Source organism: Canis aureus, chromosome 6 (assembly GCF_053574225.1).
Source record: "Canis aureus isolate CA01 chromosome 6, VMU_Caureus_v.1.0, whole genome shotgun sequence".
NCBI classification, from domain to species: Eukaryota; Metazoa; Chordata; class Mammalia; order Carnivora; family Canidae; genus Canis; species Canis aureus.
In genome coordinates, this window is record NC_135616.1 from 79,292,375 (window position 1) to 79,299,324 (window position 6,950).

Genomic DNA, 6,950 nt, shown 5'->3' on the forward strand with positions numbered 1-6,950 from the left:
CCACCCTGAGCCTGGGCACCCCCAATGGCTGGGCACCCTGGTCAGCTAGGCACCACCAACAGCTGGGCACCCCCACCCCGGGCCTGGGCACCCCCCCACCCCGGGCACCCCCCGCCCCAAGCCTGGACACCCCAGGCCTGGGCACCCCCACCCTGGGCCTGGGCACCCCTGATGGCTGGACCGCCCCACCCCGAGGCTGGGCACACTCAATGGCTGGGTACCCCCATCCCAGGCCTGGACACCCCCAAAAGCTGGGCACCCCCGCCCTGGGCCTGGGCTCCCCAACGGGATTCCTAGATTCCACTCAGCACATATGAACCCCAGGATGTCAAAGGCGCTGTCCTCACTCTGGGTACTGGCTGGGGGCTGCCCAACGGGCAGGTGAGGGCCCAGGAGGCTCAGCTTTGGGAGAAGTACACACAGTGGGGGGGGGGGCTGCGGGGCTTAAGGCAGCTCAGGCACCCACAGCCCCACCTGGCTCCCACGGTGTCCCCAGGGCGAGCAGTGGGGCCCAGGTGCTGCCTCCCCGGGAACCAGCTTCAGGTGGGTGAGCCGCAGCCCATCCCTGAGCCTGGAGAATCTTATCTCCCCTCATGGGTCAGAACTGCAAGGTCAGCCGCAGCTCCTGCTCCGAGAGGGGTAAGACAGGTGAGAGGCAGCCCCGGGGTGAGGTGCTCCCCACCTGCCCCCCGCCCCTTGTCGCTGGTCCAGGACTGACGGGCTCCCCCCCAACCCCTGTGCCCTCCAGCTCTGAGAGCTCACAGCTGCAGAGCAGAAGCCTGGAAATCCAGGCACAGGGCTAAGGCATCTCCATCCCAAAACGCCCCCTCCTCCAGGGAGCCTTCCTTCTTGCCATAGGAGGTGAGGCGTGAGGTTTAAGGCACGAGAGCTGGACTGGGAGCCTGGAGATCTGGCTTTGAGCTTGGATTCTGCTGTTTACGAGCCATGTGACTTGGGACAAATCCCGTTCGTTTCCTCCTCTGTGTAGTGGCAAACGTGATGCTTCGGCTCCCAGGTTGTGGGGATCCAACGAGTCAATCACTGAGCGTTGGCGGCACGGGGGTGAGCAGTGTTAAGGGTGACAAAGCCCCAGAAGGTTTTGGACAGAAGCCAAGGGGGGGCCTGGAGCCATCTGCTCTTCCACGGGAGGAGCAAGAGGGCAGGATACTAATGTATGTCCCTGGATGCTTCCCGGGAGCCAGCTCTCTCCCTGGGGCCCGGGGGAATGTTCTTTCCAAGACTGGTCAGTAGTGGCACCTCACCTTAGGAAGAAAAAAACACTCCCAGCCATTTGAAGCCTTCAGGGACACCTCGTGAAGCCAGGGCACAGGCAGGTGTCTATAAATCCACAATCAGGCACCTTCTCTGTGGATATAAAAACCCAAAGGCCGGAAGGTTGGTTTGCAGATGACTCGAGAAATAGGGAAACGTAAATGAGGTATGTGCTAAAGCCCCAAGAGTTCCTTGAGGGCAGGCACTGTGGGCTTACCAGACATTTTCTATGCGCCAGGTGCTGTGCCTGGTGGCTGTTCCTGGGGCGGCTGTAACAAGGCCCCACAAATTAAGCGGCTTCAGTCGACAGAGATTCGTTTTCTGACAGTCCCGGAGGGCGGAAGCCCAAGACCAGGCCGTTGGCAGAGACAGGCCGCGTCCACGGGCTCCAGGGGAGCCTCACTCCTTGCTTCTTCCTGGCTCCGGGTGGTCGCCGGCCATCCCCGGGGTTGCTTGGTCGACAGCTGTTATTCTGATCTCCGCCTCTCTGGTCACAAGGAATTCTCCGCGTCCCCGTGTCTGTGTCCCCCTCTTGTTACAAAGGCATCAGTCATTAGGTGAGGGCGCACGGAATGCAGCTGGTGTGGAGCCCTTTCACCTTGATGACATCCACAGAGACCCTATTTGCCCATAAGGTCACACTCTTAGCTGCCAGGGGTTGAGGGTTAAACAGATCTTTTGGGGGACCCTACGAGCAGCAGGTGGCTCTGACTCTGGGGACACAAAAGCGGTCCAGCCGCAGACCGACCTCCCAGCTCTGGAAATGGAGACGCAGGCCCGAGCCTCACTGCAGAACGGGCTGCGATGAAAACCGAAATCGTGTCCTCGGGAGGGGTTGACTCTGACAGAGGGATGGGCAAGGCTGACGCAGGAACGAACGTCCGGGTCGGGCTGGGGGGGTCAAGTGTCCGGAGAGGCCGCGGAGTGGACGCAGCAGGGCGAGGCAGGGGCAGACGTGCAGGCGGTTCCGGAGCCAAGAGGACGGGCGTGCCCGGGGAGGAGCCCCTGCCAGGCGCAGGGAAGGCGGCCGGGCCTCTGCGTGGGGCTCCAGGGGCCCCTCCTACCCTACAATGTGCGGAGCTTGAGGCAAAGGCGAGGGGTGGGGGCCTCGGAACGGGGAAGGTCATGGACCTTGCGAGCCGTAGGAGCCGAGGAGGCCGTAGGCCGGGGTCAGATCGGAGGTGGGAGACCACGCGAGGGGGCTGCTTGGGACAGACCATGAGAGAAACGGAGGGAGCGGGCCAGGCCTGGAGCGGGAAGCAGAGGCGATCTGGCCACCACGGGGGACACGCGCCCTGCTGCGTCCCCCTAGCCTGCGGGGCAGGGGCCCCGGACGACACGGGGATGCGGGAGGACAGGAGGACGGGGACGCACAGGGACGTACACCGCTGGGGTTCTTCATCCTCAGCATCATGGGCCTTGTGGCCCGACAGCGCTTTGCCATGGGGCCGTCCGTGCGCGGGGAGGCGTCCGCCGCAGCCCTGGCCGCGGTCCTGGCTCTGAAGGTCCCTGAGGAAAGCCAGGGGAGCTGCCCGGCACACGCGGGCTGTGGGAGAGGGGTCCTCACAGGCAGCTTGGCCTGCGTGGACCACACAGCAGGCGGAGGCCGGGGTGGGGTAGGCCCCGAGGACCAGCCGGGGAGCGGGACGGAACCGCTCAGAGATGTCTGCGCCCCCACGCTGGCTCCCCGGGCTTCTCGTGGGCGTCTCCAGAGCCCACCTCTTAGTCGCTCAGTAGCCCCTCAACTCTATGCCAGGTGTAGTAGGTGCTCAGTAAAGGCTTGGAGAACTGCCTTAACTTGCTTTGGGAAGAGCAGGAAACCCCGAATTGGCCAAAAAGCCCGCTGAGTGCACCATTGGGAGCTGGGTCGGGGAGAAGCGGGGGGAGGGGGGAGCGCTAAGCATCCCGCGGCCTCCTGGACATGGCAAAACCGGGAGACGAGTATCGGCAATCGGCAGCATTGCTGGAGGTGGTGTCCAAGGTACGACCTAGCCAAGGTGAAGGTGAGAGTGCTTGGCGGCCCAGCACTCGCTCCCCTGGGGAGACACGCTCTCGAGCAGGAGCAGCAGAAGAGAAGCAGGACGGTTCACGGTAGCAAAATTCTGGAAACCACCTCGGTGTCCGTCAACAGGAAAATGAATGCGTAAGTGATGACGGTCCTCTTGTCACGTCACAGCAGGCGTATCGACAGCGGTGGATTTTCCCACTTCCCCTCGAAGGGGAAAAAGCAGGAAGCATGCATGTGTGTCAAGTTTAACCAAAACCACGCAGAGGCAGACAGTATCTTGCTGAGGACCTCATAAACGCGGGGCAGCGCGGTCAGGAGGACCAAGAGAACCCGGAGCCCGGAGCCCAGCATCCTGTTCGCCTTCGTGCCTTTGAAAGCCTTTGCAGCGCCCTGGTTCTTAACACGCGTGGCTGGCAGGCGGTTGTGCATCCTACGGCTCTTCAGCTGTACGTGCGTGAAAAACCACAAGCGGGTGCTGGGCACTTCCTCGGAGGAGGATCGGCCGGGATAGGGCTCATCAGGCGGCACCCACTGAGCAGCTGCCTCCCAGTCAGGCCAGTCTCGGGGGAGCCCGAAAACAAACAAATGAGGTAATCATTCTTGTACCCTAAAAAATCCAGGGCAGGGGGTTCCCTGGCTTCGGGTTTTTACAAACTAATAATATTTCTTTTTTTTTTTTAAGATTTTATTTATTTATACATGATAATACACAGAGAGGAGAGAGAGGCAGAGGGAGAAGCAGGCTCCATGCAGGGAGCCCGACGTGGGACTCGATCCCGGGTCTCCAGGATCACGCCCTGGGCTGAAGGCGGCGCTAAACCTCTGAGCCACCTGGGCTGCCGTAATAACATTTTTTAAATACGAATACCCGAATGGTGTTGCCACCATGTTATTTTGCAAAGAGCATTAAAAAAAAAAAGCCAAAAAAAAAAAAAAACCACCTACCATCCTCCCACTCTGTAAGTCAATATTTTAATACTAAAATCATAAACTTAAGGCATGCATACTTTTAGAACAAAGGAGAGCCCTCATCACCGAGTACATTTGGCTTCATGGAAACTTCCACACCGTGGCACTGACTTCCTCACCACGCAGTGGGGCAGCTGAAATTCGGGTCGCCAAGAGCTGACGAGCAGAGCCGCGTCTGGGAAGCGTCCACCCCACGCGGGGACAGGCACGCCACTACACGCCCTTCGCACACACCAGCTCCCCTTCCACCGAGCAGCCCTGAGCACTCACGCACACGCGCTCCTCCGCTGGGGGGCTCCGAGGTTGGAACCCCTGGCACCCAGGTGAGGCCATACTTCTCACCCAAACCTGCAGCAGAGGTTAACCCCCCGCCCCCCTGCCCTAGTCTGTGCTGAGCAGCGAGCGAGGCAGATGTTGGCCCTGGAGCCAGAGCCCGAGAGGTGCACCCGCCACCTGCGTGGGTCATCAGGCCACTGCTTCCCGCTGCGATACCAAAGCTGTACCCACATCTAGCTTTCTCAGGAGACTGGGGGTCCAGGGAACCTGTGTTTCCATCCCAGTTATGTCTGTGACCTTGAACAAGTCACTGTCCCTCTGCGGGCCTGCAGGCGTCACCCGCAGTTCTCTGTGCCAGCGCCACGGGCTTGTGGGGACACACGCTGCTCAGCCTCGGGGGACCCACGGGTGGCTTAGGGGTGTGTCTTGGGAGTGAGAGAATGTCCTTGATCCTCGGCTCCAGTGAAGGAGCCTCGGGCTGGCCCGTGCGGGGGATCCTGGAGGGGACAGCCCCGATGCGGGCGGGAGAGGAGGCTGCCGTCAGCGCTGGTCCCAGCAGGCTGTCCCAGTGTTCTGTAGCTTGGTCACCCACCTGGAACGAAACTGCCCCCCTGGCTGCCCAACCCAGATCCCTGCGGGGAGTCTGACTCACTTCGCGGGGGGCCTCTGGGGCTAATGTTTAACTGGGCCGCTCCCTCAGCAGGGCACTTTAGCCTGGGCCGCCCTGGGCCCCAGACGCTGGGCCTGCCCCGAGTGCCCTGCTGGCGGTGGGCTCCAGACAGACGGGGGGCCCAGCCTCGGGCCGATGTGGACAGGGACCTCGTGGGGAGGGAGAGGCAGCAGCTGTGACCCGAGGGCTCTGGGACAGGTGGGGTGGGGTAGCATTGTGCCCTGGTCGTTCCTACCAAGGACGGAGGAGCACCTGGTCCCTCTCCAGCTGCACAGGAGATGCTTCCCCGGCTTTGCCACAGGCGTCCCCCCAGAAGCCCTCCATCCTCCACCCCCAGCTCTGGCCCTAGTGTTGGGGGAAAGACAAAACCCTTGCACAGTTGGTGGCATTTGCTTCTCAGTTGACTATCTTTCCCCTCGCTGGGGTTACTGGAACTCCTCAGGTGCATATGTGGGGCTCCTGGAGCCCGGTGGTGTCCCTTCTGGAAAGCGGCTGGTTGGGCTCTCGTGGCAAATCTGGCCCCAGGAAAGGACAGTCCCAAAGGCAGGTTGGCCTAGGTCCCGACTGCTGATGTGCAGCTATCAAACCCTGTAACTCAGGGTGGATTCCTTCACCTTGCCCAGCCTCCGGGTCCTCGTGCAGCCATCCAAGATAAGGGTATCTACTTCTTGGGGCGCCTGGGTGGCTCAGGCAGCTGAGTGGCTGACTTGGTTTCAGTTTCTGGTCAGGACATGATCTCAGGGACCTGGGATTGAGCCTCCACCCCCACTCCATCCCCACCCCATTCATGTTCAGCCCAGCAGGGAGTCGGCTTGGGGACTCTTTCTATTTTTTTTTTTAAGATTTTATTTATTTATTCCTGAGAGACACAGAGAGGGAGGCAGAGACATTGGTAGAAGGAGAAGCAGGCTCCCTGCAGGAAGGCCGACGTGGGACTCGATCCCGGGTTTCCAGGATCACGCCCTGGGCTGAAGGCAGACGCCCCGGGAATCGTACCCTGTTGTGAAGGTTCAGTGTGAAGGTGTGTGTGGTCGACGTGCTGTAAGCGGGAGCTGCTCTGGGCCCCGGGGAAGCCCGGCTCCGGCCCTGCTCTCCGTGCGTCAGGTCCGGGGTCAGCTCTCGGCCGAGCATGCCTCCCCGGCCCCTCCCGAGGTCGCTCTCCCACCCCGAGCAGCTGCCCCAGGGAGCAGCTGGCACTGCACTTTGTACTCAGCTTCTGGTGCTTATGGCCAGTCATATGCTGGGAGCAGAGGGCAGGCCAGGGACTCGGGCGGGAGGATGGGGGACTCCTCAGGGGGCCCAGCCTCTCCTGGGGCCAGGGTCCAGGTGAAAGAGTCAAAGGGCCCCGGTTTTGGAGGCTCAGTTCCGGCGTCGCCAGGGGCTGCCTCCCCCACCCCCACCCCCCCAGAACTTCGGTGTCTGCCCCGCGGAGCCTCTCCCGGGGGCTGTGGGAGGGCAGGCAGGGAGGGCCCCTTCCCATATTGCACCCCAGCAGGCTCACACCCCTCCCCAGGCTCACACCCCTCCCCAGGCGTTGGGTCCAGATTATCAGTGGGATGGAGCAAGGACCTGACCTAGAGGACAGATCCCCGGCTGGCCCACCTTGAGACGAGTGGATGGAGGATGTGACCAGCAGTGTGGGGAGAAAATGGTTGGGAGGAGGGCGCGTGAATGAAGGTGGAGAGGGCAGGGGTCAGGACAGGTGAGCCCAGGGGCGGCGATGGGGAAAGGAGCCACCTGGTGGCCAGACACACA